Raw genomic sequence first — 12,560 nt, 5'->3', positions numbered from 1 at the left:
TATCATGTTAGGGAAGTTCCTTTCTATTCCTATCCTTTGAAGTGTTTTCATCAAGAAAGGATATTGAATTTTTCCAGATGTCTTTTCTGCATCAGTCAAGATGATCATGTGGTATTTCCATTTGACTTATTGATATGGTGTATTATATTAATTGGTTTTCTTGTGTTGAACCAGCCTTGCATACCCGAAATAAATCCCACTTCGTCATGGCGTATAATTATTTTAATGTGCTGCTGGATTCAATTTGCAAGTATTTTGTTGAAGATTTTTGCATCTATGTTCATTAAAGTGATTGGTCTGTAAAAAAAGAAAGTAAAAAGACAGCCTACACAATGGGAGACAATATTTGGAAACGACATATCAAATAAAGGTCTAGTATCCAGAATTTATAAAGAGATTGTTCAACTCAACAACAAAAAATCAACCAATCCAATTACAAAATGGGAAAAAGACTTGAACAGACAACTCTCAGAAGAGGAAATACAAATGGCCAAAAGGCACATGAAGAGATGTTCAACGTCCCTGGCCATTACAGAAATGCAAATCAAAACCACAATGAGATATCATCTCACACCCACCAGAATGGCCATTATCAACAAAACAGAAAATGACAAGTGCTGGAGAGGATGTGGAGAAAGAGGCACACTTATTCACTGTTGGTGGGAATGTCAAATGGTGCAACCACTGTGGAAGGCAGCTTGGCGGTTCCTCAAAAAGCTGAATATAGAATTGCCATATGACCCAGCAATACCATTGCTAGGTATCTACTCAGAGGACATAAGGGCAAAGACACAAACAGACATTTGCACACCAATGTTTATAGCAGCATTATTTACAATTGCAAGGAGATGGAAACAGCCAAAATGTCCATCAATAGACGAGTGGCTAAACAAACTGTGGTATATACATACGATGGAATATTATGCAGCTTTAAGACAAAATAAACTTATGAAGTCTGTAACAACATGGATGGACCTTGAGAACATTATGCTGAGTGAGACTAGCCAAAAACTAAAGGACAAATACTGTATGGTCTCACTGATATGAACTGACATTAGTGAATAAACTTGGAATATTTTGTTCGTAACAGAGACCATCAGGAGATAGAAATAGGGTAAGATATTGGGTAATCGGAGCTGGAGGGATACAGACTGTGCAACAGGACTGGATACAAAAACTCAGAAATGGACAGCACAATACTACCTAACTGCAATATAATTATGTTAAAACACTGAATGAAGCTGCATGTGAGAATGATAGAGGGAGGAGGGCTGGGGACATAAATGAAATCACAAAGAAAGATAGATGTTAAAGATTGAGATAGTATAATCTAGGAATGCCTAGAGTGTATAATAATAGTGAGATGTACAAGGTACAATTTTAAAAATGTTTTTGCATGAGGAAAAACAAAGGATGTCATTATTGCAGGGTACTGAAAATAGATGGTAATTAATATTTTAAAATGTCACCTTCTGTGTGAGACTAAAGCAAAAAATGTTTATTAGTTACAAAGTTTAAATTTTGACGAGTGCATTTCCTAATATAACTTATGTAGATAGTTTGATTAAACACCATAAGTACTTGGAATCTCAAGTAGAACATGAGATTTTGCTGGTTTGTCTAGAGTGATGCCCCAATGAATCCCAGAGTGATTCAATCAGTGAGTGGAAAAGTATCTGCAAAGCCCCCTTCGGGGAGTGGTGAGAACGGCAAGAAATGCAACTTCCCCAACTTGAATTCTTGATATTCTCACAAGCAGTGTGGACAACCAAAGCTATAGGCAGAGCCCCCAGTCTTGGGGTTTGTTCATATGAAACTTAACCCGCAAAGGATCAAGGTCAAGTCTACTTAAAATTTAGGCCTAAGAGTCACCCCCAATAGAGCCTCTTTTGTTGCTCAGATGTGGCCCCTCTCTCCAGCCAACACAATGAGCAGTCTCACCACCCTACCCCTCTCTATGTGGGACATGACTCCCAGGGGTGTGGACCTTCCTGGCAACGTGGGACAGAGATCTTGGAATGAGCTGAGACTCAGCATCAAGGGATTGAGAAAAACTCTAGAATGAGCTGAGACTTAGCATCAAGGGATTGAGAAAACCTTCCCAACCAAAAGGGGGAAGAGGGAAATGAGACAAAGTGTCAATGGCTGAGATATTCCACACAGAGTCGAGAGGTTATCCTAGAAATTATTCTTATGCATCAAGTAGATATCATCTTGTTATTCAAGATGTAATGGAGAGGCTGGAGGGAACTGCCTGAAAATGTAGAACTGTGTTCCAGTAGCCATGTTTCTTGAGGATGATTGCATAATGATACAGCTGTCACAATGTGACTGTGTGATTGTGAAAACCTTGTGTCTGATGCTCCTTTTATCTACCTTGTCAACAAAGGATTAGAACATATGGAATAAAAATAAATAATAGGGGGAACAAATGCTAAAATAAATTTAGTTTAAATGTTAGTGATCAATGAAAGCGAGGGGTAAGGGGTATGGTAGGTATAATCTTTTTTTTTTCTTTCCTGTGTTCATTTTATTTCTTTTTCTATTGTCTTTTTATTTCTTTTTCTGAATTAATGCAAATGTTCTAAGAAATTATGAATATGCAACTAAGTGATGATATTGTGAATTACTGATTATGTATGTTGTTTCTTTATTTTTTTAATTAATAAATAAATTAACAAATACATATATATATATATGAAGCCAAAATTGACAGAACCAAAGAGAGAATTAGAAAGTTCTCTATTGAGATGCACCACTTTCAATAACTGATAGGACATCTACACACAGGATAAGGGGATACAGGACTTGAACAACCTTATTAATAATTAGGCCAAAAGGACACAAACAGCGCACTCCACCCAGCAACACAGAATGCACGTGCTTCTCTAGTACACGTGGAACATTTACCAGCATAGACATGTATTAGGCCACAAATCAAATCCTAATAAATTTTAAAACACTGCAATCATACAAAGTATCTTCTTGGACCACACTGGAACAAAGCTAGAAATCAACAACAAAGCAAAAATTGGAAATGGTACGAAAATGTGGAAATTAAACGATACAATATTAAACAATGAATGGCTGAAAGAAGAAATCACAAGGGAAATTAGGAAATATCTTGGCATGAAAGAAAACAAAAACACCACATACCAAAACTTATGGGATACGGCAAAGGCAATGTAAGAGGGAAATGTATAGCTCTAAATTCCTACATTAAAAAAGAAGAAAGTCCGCAAATCTACAACCTAACTTCACATGGACATACATACAAAACTAGGACAAGTAGAACTAAACCCAAAGTTAGTAGAAGGAAGGAAAGAGTAAACAGTAGAGCAGAGATGAATGAAACAGAGTACAGAAAAACAACAGAATCAACAAAACCAAAAGTTGCTTTTTTTTTTAGAAAAGATCAATCAAATCAAGAAAACTTTAGCCAGACTATCAAAGAAAAAGAGAGAGAGAACACAATTAACTAAAACTAGGCCTGAAAGGGAGGACATTACTACATACCTTATAGAAATGAAAAGGATTATGAGAGGTTATTATGAACAATTATATGCCAAAAAATTACAAAACCTGGATAAAATGGACAAATTTCTTCAAACATACAACTTACCTCATTTGACACAAGAGACCTATAACAAGGGAAGAGAATGAAAATTTAAAAGAAATTTTAAATATCCCACAAGATATTTATCTCTTGGATTTATCTCTTGGATAAATATCTGTATCTTCTCTAAGGAGAATTTCACTGCTGAATTCTCCAAACAGACAAAGAAAGCAAAAGAAAATAAAATTTCAAACCAATATCATTTATGAAGATCGATGCAAAATCATCAAGAAAATACTGGCAAACTGAATACAACAGTATATTGAAAATATTATAGACCATGACCAAGTGAGATTTATTCCAGAAATGCAAGGATGAGTCAACATAAGAAAATCAATCAGTATAACACACCACATTAATAGAATGAAGAGAAAAAAAAAAAAACTCAGTTGATGCAGAAGAGACATTGGACTAACTCTAACATCTTTTCATGATAAAAACACTTAGAAAACTAGGAATACAAGGGAACTCTCTCAACATAATAAAAGGCATTTATTAAAAACCCTTTATATCACACTCAATGGTGAAAGCTTCCCCCTTAAATCAGGAGCAAGACAAGGATGCGCACTGTCACCGCTGTTGAATATTCAACATTGTACTTGAAGTTCTGGCCAGAGCAATCAGGCAAGAGAAAGAGATAAAGGCTTCAAAATTGGAAAAGAAGAAGTCAAATTATCCCTATTCATGGATGACATAATCCTACAAACAGAAAATTCCAAAGAATCCACAGAAAGCTATTACAACTAATAAATTCAGCAAAGTTCAAGGATATACGATAAACATGCAGAAATAATTTGGGTTTCTATACAACATTAGTGAACTCTCTGAAAAGGAAATCAAGAAAACAAACCCATTTACCACAGCATCTAAAAGAAAAAAACACCAAGGAATAAATGTAATCAAGTAGGTGAAAGACTTGAAACTGAAAACTACAAATCATTGCTGAAAGAAACTAAAGAATACTTTAGTAAATGGAAAAACACCCTGGGTTAATGCATTGGAAGATTTAATAATGTTAAGATATAAATACTGCCTATAGTGATCTAAAAATTCATTGCAATATCTATCAAAATGCCAATAACCACTGTGCAGAAATGAAAAGGCTGATCCTCAAATTCATGTGGTCTGTAATAGCTAAAACAACCTTGAAAAAATAAGAACAAAGTTGGAGAACCCACGTGTCCTGATTTCAAAACTTGCACAAAGCTACAATAATTTAAAGAGCATGATACTGGTATAAGGATAGATATACAGAATAATACAATAGAATTGAGAATCTAAAGATGAATCCACATATCTATGGCCAGTTGATTTCAACAAGGATGTCAATGGGGATGGAGAAATAATCCTACTTTCAGCACATGGTGCAGGGACAACTGGAAATCCACATTCAAAAGAATGAATGTGGACCTTTAACTCTCTCTGTATACCAAAATTAAATCAATGGATCACACACCTAAATAAAAGAAATAAAACTATAAAACTCATACAAAAAATAGGGGAAAATCTTCAGGACCTTGTAGTAAGCAATAGACTTTTAGATTTTAATTAAAAGCACAAGCAACAATGATAAAATGGACTTCATCAAAATTAAAAACTTTTGTGCATAAAGAACACTATCAACAAAGTGGAAAGACAACCTACAGAATGTGAGAATATATCTGGAAACCACACATCTGATAAGGATTTAACGCCCAAAATACATAATGCATTCTTACAACTCAACAACAAAAAGACAAACAGCCCAATTTAAAAATGGACTGAGGATCTGAATGCATATTTTTCCAAAGAAAATATTAAAATGGCCAATAAGTATATGAAAAGATGCTCAATTCATTAGTCAATAGAGAAATGCAAATTAAAACCACAATGAGACACCACTTCACACCCATTAAGATGGCTATTATCAAAAAAAAAAAAAAAAACTGAAACTAACAAGTGTCAAAACTGAAAATAACAAAGATTTGGAGAAAGAAGAACCTTGTCCATTGTTGGTGGGAATGTAAAATGGCGCAACCACTGTGGAAAACAGTTTGGTGGTTCCTCAAAAAGTTATACATAGGGTTATCATACGAGCCAGCAATTCCACTCCTAGTTATGTACCCAAAAGAACGGAAAGCAGGGACTCAGACAGGTATCTATATACCAACATTCACTGCAGCATTATTCACAGTATTCAAAAGGTGGAAGCCACCCAAGCATCCATCAACAGATGAATGGATAAGCAAAATGTGGTCTATCTATACAGAGGAATATTATATAGCCATGAAAAGAAGTGAAGTGCTGGACCATGCTACAACATGAATGAACCCTGAAGACATCATGTTGAGTGCCTTTTTCTTACATGAAATACTTAGAAGAAGCAAATTAATAGAGACAGAAAACAGAATGGCTCCCTGGGGTGGGGGCAGAGGAGACTGGAGAGTTCCTGCTAAATGGGATTTGGTTTGGGATGATGAAAGTAGTCTGGAAATAGATAAAATTGAACAATATTGTCACTGTAGTTAATGTGAAAGAATTGTCCACTTAAAATAGTTAAAATTATTTTTATGTTATGTATATTTTACCACAATTAAAAATAAATATATAATTTTTTAAAGTAAAAGGATAGAAAGGATAACATGTTCAAACTAGTCAAAAGAAAGCCAGAGGGTGGGCCATGGTGGGGCAGCAGGTAGAGGTCTTGCCTGCCATGCAGGAGATCCGGGTTCAATTCCCAGTGCCTGCCCATGCAAGAAAAGAAAGAAAGAAAGAAAGCCAGAGTGGCTATAATAATATCAAAGTCAATTTCAGAGCAAAGAATACTACTAGGTACAAAGAAGTTCAAGTCACAATGAAATGGTGGTTAAATAATCAAGAGGGCATAAGAACCCTAACCTATTATGTCCCACAATAACAGAGCATCATAATACATGAAAATAAAACAGAACTGCAAGGAGAAATAGACTTCATCGTGATACCAGAAAATATAACCCCTGTCTCAATAATTGAGAGAATAATAGACAGAAAACCAGTGAGGATATAGAAGATTTCAACAATGCGATCAGCCATCTAGACCTAATGACCTCTCAACAACAGCCTAATCCACATTCTTTTCAAATACACGCAGAACATTCACCAAAATAGATCATTTTCTGGGCCATAAAACAAATCTCAGTAAATTTAAAAGGAATCCAGTAATACAAAATATATTCTTTAATCACAAATGAAATAACTTAAAAATCATACAAATATTTCTAGAAAATCCCCAAATATGTGGAAAGTGAATAACATGATTCTAGATAATCCATGGTTAAAAGAAGAAATCAAAAGGGAAATTAGGGTATATTTTGAACTGAATAAAAATGAAAACACAATCTACCAAAATTTATAGGATGCACTAAAGCAGTACATAGGGGAAAATTTATGTCACTAAATGCTTATGTTAGAAAAGAAGGAAAAAACCACAGATTGATGACCTTAGCTTCAACCTTAAACAACTAGAAAAATAAAAGCAAATTAAATCCAAAGTCAAAGAAAGGAAATGATAAGATGAATCAGGAATTGAGGAAACAGAAAACATAGAAACAAGATAAAATTAATTTCACAAAATCTGATTCTTTAAGAAGATAAGTAAAACTGATAAACTTCTAGCCAGACTGAATACAAAGAAAAACGGATGACACATTACCAAAATCAGGAATGAAAAGGTGACATCACCACAGGTTCTACAGATAGTAAAAGGGTAATAAAACACTATAAACAAGTTTTATCAGTAGGTTCAACAACTTAATTCCATCTGATGGATTCCTTTAAAGACACAAACTACCAAAGCCCAGTCAAAAAGAAATAGATAAACTGAAATGCCCTGTATCCATTAAGTAAATTGAATTTGTAGTAAGAAAAATTTTACCACAAAGAAAATTCCTGACCCAGATGACTTCACTGATGAATTCTAACAGATATTTAAGGACAAAATGCCTATTTTACACCAACTCTTCTAGAAAACTGAAGAGGAGGGAACACTTTTCAACTCATTGCATGAAGCCAACTTAGGACTCTTATGCCTAAACCTGACAAAGACACTACAAGAAAAGGAAATTACATATGAATATTCCTCATTTATATAAGTGCCAACATTCTAAAGAAAACTTTAGCAAATGGAGTTCAAAAATATATTGAGGGCGGGCCACAATGGCTCAGCAAGCACAGTTCTCGCCTGCCATGCCGGAGACCCAGGTTCGATTTCCAGTGCCTGCCCAAGCAAAAAAAAATATATATATATATATATTTTTATATATATATATAAAAGATATATATATATCTATATATAGATATAAAAAATATATTTTTTATATAGATATATAAAAAGATATATATATATATATATATATATATAGAGAGAGAGAGAGAGAGAGAGAGAGAGAGAGAGAGAGAAAGGATAATACATCATGACCAAGTGAAGTTGGTTAATATTTGAAAAACAATCTATGCAACTCTCCATATTAATGCACTGAAAAAGGAAAACCACAGGACCACATTTTCCAGTGATGTAGGAAAAGCACTTAACAAAATACAACAATCATTTGACAAAAATTCAGAAAATTAGGAGTAGAAGCACAGTTCTTCAACTTGATCAAGAACATCTAAGAAAATTCTACAGCTGAGTCCATACTTAATTATGAATACTTTCCCCCTAAGGTCAGGAACGAGACAAGAATGTATGCTCTCCCCACTTCTAGTCAACATTTTATTGGACCAGATACAAAGAAAAAGAAAATAAATTAAAGTAAATTAAATTCCATATAGTTTGGAAAGCTATATAAATATAAAATCTATAAAAATAAACTGTCTTTATTCACAATCAACATGATTGCCTACAAAGAAAATCTGGTAAAAGATTAAAAAAGAAAAGCCACTGGAACTAATAAGTGAATTTAGCAATATTGCAGGACACACGTCAATATGCAAAAATCAACTGTGTTTTTTATATGCTAGGAACTGGAATTTAAATTTTAAAAAATACCATTGCAATAACATCAAAAATTTGAAATGCTTTGGGATAAGTAAGGCAAATGATGTGAAAACATTGCTGAGGGAAATTAAAGAAGATGTAAATAAATAGGGACAGTTATCACACTCATATATCAAAAAAATCTCAAAATAATTAAGGTGCCAATTCTTCCCAAAATTGATCTATAAATTCAATGCAATCCCAATAAAATCCCAGCAGGCCTCTTCGGGTATGGAAGTCGACAGTGATTCTGAAGTTCACATGTGGTACACTGGACCATGCGACCCAACAAAAGGCATGTTCGTAAGCCTACTCTTCCTTCCTGCACGTGTGAACCCATTTGTAAACAGGACCCTTTGAAGACCAGTCAGCAGTCAAGGTATGAACTAGTCTGTGATCTAAGATCTTATCTGGGTGCGGCCAAACTGAATCAAGGACAGCCTTAATCCATGTTACTGGAGGCTTTATAAAAAGAAAGCCACGTGCTCGCTTCGGCAGCACAGAAACTAAAATTGGAGCAATACAGAGAAGATGTAGATTCGTGAAACAGTCCATATATTTTTTTTTTTACAAACAAACAAACAAAAAACTATATTTCAGGTGCAGCTTCATTCAGTGTTCCAACATAGTTACATTACACTTAGGTATTATTGTGCTTTCCATTTTTGAGTTTTTGTATCTAGTCCTGTTGCACAGTCTGTATCCCTTCAGCTCCAATTACCCATTATCTTACCCTGTTTCTAACTCCTGCTGGTCTCTGTTACCAATGATATATTCCAAGCTGATTCTCGAATGTCGGTTCACATCAGTGGGACCATACAGTATTTGTCCTTTAGTTTTGGGCTAGACTCACTCAGCATAATGTTCTCTAGGTCCATCCATGTTATTACATGCTTCATAAGTTTAGTCTGTCTTAAAGTTGCATAATATTCCATTGTAGGTATACGCCACAGTTTGTTTAGCCACTCGTCTGTTGATGGACATTTTGGCTGTTTCCATCTCTTTGCAATTGTAGATAATGCTGCTATAAACACTGGTGTGCAAATGTCCATCTGTGTCTTTGCCCTTAAGTCCTTTGAGTAGATACCTAGCAGTGGTATTGCTGGGTCGTAATCCATTCTGCCATTCTATGTCTTTTGATTGGGAAATTCAGTCCATTAACTTTTAGTGTTATTACTGTTTGGATAATATTTTCTTCTACCATTTTGGCTTTTGTATTATATATATCATATCTGATTTTCCTTCTTTCTACACTTTACTCCATACCTCTCTCTTCTGTCTTTTTGTATCTGACTCTAGTGCTCCCTTTAGTATTTCTTGCAGAGGTGGTCTCTTGGTCACAAATTCTCTCAGTGACTTTTTGTCTGAGAATGTTTTAATTTCTCCCTCATTTCTGAAGGACAATTTTGCTGGATATAGGAGTCTTGGTTGGCAGTTTTTCTCTTTTAGTAATTTAAATATATCATCCCACTGTCCTCTAGCTTCCATGGTTTCTGCTGAGAAATCTACACATAGTCTTATTGGGTTTCCCTTGTATGTGACAGATTGTTTTTCTCTTGCTGCTTTCAAGATCCTCTCTTTCTCTTTGACCTCTGACATTCTAACTAGTAAGTGTCTTGGAGTATGTCTATTTGGACCTATTCACTTTGGGGTGCGCTGCACTTCTTGGATCTGCAAATTTAGGTCTTTCATAAGAGTTGGGAAATTTTCAGTGATAATTTCTTCCATTAGTTTTTCTCCTCCTTCTCCCTTCTCTTCTCCTTCTGGGACACCCACAACACGTATATTTGTGCGCTTCATATTGTCATTCAGTTCCCTGATCCCCTGCTCAAGTTTTTCCATTCTTTTCCCTATAGTTTCTGTTTCTTTTTGGAATTCACATGTTCCATCCTCCAGTTCACTAATTGTAGCTTCTGTCTCTTTAGATCTACCATTGTAGGTATCCATTGTTTTTTCCATTTTTTCTACTTTGTCCTTCACTCCCATAAGTTCTGTGATTTGTTTTTTCAGATTTTCTATTTCTTCTTTTTGTTCAGCCCATGTCTTCTTCATGTCCTCCCTCAATTTATTGATTTGGTTTTTGAAGAGTTTTTCCATTTCTGTTCGTATATTCAGCATTAGTTGTCTCAGCTCCTGTATCTCATTTGAACTATTGGTTTGTTCCTTTGCCTGGGCCATATCTTCAATTTTCCGAGCGTCATCCATTATTTTCTGCTGGTGTCTGGGCATTTGATCATATTTCCCTGGGTGTGGGACCCAGCTGGTTGAAAGGTTTTTCTGTGAAATCTCTGGGCTCTGTTTTTCTTTTCCTGCCCAGTAGGTGGCACTCGTGGCGCTCGTCTGTCTGCGGGGCCCACCAGTAAAAGATGCTGTGGCTCCTTTAACTTGCCAATCCGAATCTCGCAGTCGGCCCGGGAAACCGCGCGTGGAGGGGGGGTCGCTGGCCGCCGCAGCTTGGGGGAGTGCCGGTCCAAATTGCCCAGCTGGCCCGAGATGCCAAGCGTGGCGGGAGGGCCCCGCTATCCAACGTTCCCAGTCAGACCGGGGAGCCACGTGCGTGGAGGGGACCCCAGTCGCCAGCCGCCCCGGCCGGGAAAACACGCGCCCCTCGGGTATCTCACCGCAGCGGATTCTCCCTGCCCATTCAGCCGTTCCAGAATGGGGTACGCTGTCTTTTTGGTCTCTGTCGTGGCTCTGGGAGCTGTTTTGTATTGTTTCTGTTTCTTTAGTTGCTTTTCTGGAGGAGGAACTAAGACCCGCGCGTCTTACTAAGCCGCCATCTTCTCCGGAAGTAGTCCATATTTTTTTAAATAAAAAAAAAAGAAAGCCACACCTCACTCTCTCTAGGCCCAACTCTGCAAGTGAAATCATTGCCCTCCCCCCTACGTGGGACATGACATCCTGGGGTGAGAGTCTCCCTGGCGATGTGAGAGGTGACTCCCAGGGATGAATCCAGCCCTGGCACCGTGGGATCAACAATGCCATCCTGACCAAAAGGGGAAAAGAAGTGTAACGTGCTTCACAGATTTGCATGTCATCCTCATGCAGGGGCCATGCTAATCTTCTCTGTATCGTTCCAATTTTGTAATAAAGTATCAATAGCAGAGAGCGATTAAATAGAGTCGAGAGGCTACTCTGGAGGTCACTCTTACACAAGCTTCAGTTAGACAGTGCTACCTATCATAACTTGCCAAACCCCAACCAAAAGCATTCCAGCCAATCCTAAAGAACACCTAGGGCATTATATAAGATTCCACAAAGGTTCCATGCACTAGGGTAACTTTCCAAAAACCTACAGCCTCCAGATGGATCCCTGGTCCAAATAAGTCCTGAAACCCAGAGGGCCTAGCCTCTCCAGAAAATCAGCTAGTTCCATCTCTCTATCCCATATTAGTGACAGCCCCTTCCAACATGAAAAAGTTAGAATGGCCACAGCCCAAATACCCCTAAAGAGTGGGATAGAAGGATCAAACGTGATGGTGGCATTATACAGAGAAGGTAGGGTTTAACAAATGAATTGATTGTTGAATCATCAAATTACTATTTCTTTTACTCTCCAGTATCTTAGAGCAGCTAGAAGTAAAAATCTAAAACTGTGGAATTGTAACCCATACCAAATTCTGAAATCTGTTCAGCAACTAATTGTGGTGCTAGGATTTGAAATGTATTGCCTTTTTGTATATACGTTATTTTTCACAAAAAAAAGAAAAAATAAAGGTCAATTGTGATGATAAAAAAAAAACATTTATTCCTTCTAGCCTCCTATATTCAGGAGCAGCTAGAAAGAAAATCTGAGAGGATCATATGGTAGCCCATGACAAACTCTGGGATCTGTCCTGTAACCACTAGTTGAAGAGTGCTTTGAAAATTATTGCTTTTTTCTTTCTTTGCTTTGTATATATATTATACAATAAAAACAGTTTAAAAAAAAAAGAAAGAAAGCCACAGAGG

The 12,560-nt window shown here is 36.5% G+C and overlaps 1 protein-coding gene and 1 pseudogene across 1 annotated transcript in view; both read right to left on the bottom strand.

The window, feature by feature from the left end:
- FN3K (fructosamine 3 kinase) overlaps positions 1 to 12,560 on the bottom strand; it is a 38,756-nt gene that overhangs the window by 16,592 nt on the left and 9,604 nt on the right. The window lies entirely within an intron of this gene.
- LOC143689208 (U6 spliceosomal RNA) lies at positions 11,613 to 11,712 on the bottom strand (annotated as a pseudogene).

The sequence above is a fragment of the Tamandua tetradactyla genome, chromosome 6, assembly GCF_023851605.1.
Source record: "Tamandua tetradactyla isolate mTamTet1 chromosome 6, mTamTet1.pri, whole genome shotgun sequence".
Classification (NCBI taxonomy): Eukaryota; Metazoa; Chordata; class Mammalia; order Pilosa; family Myrmecophagidae; genus Tamandua; species Tamandua tetradactyla.
This window is presented reverse-complemented; position numbering and strand designations above follow the sequence as displayed.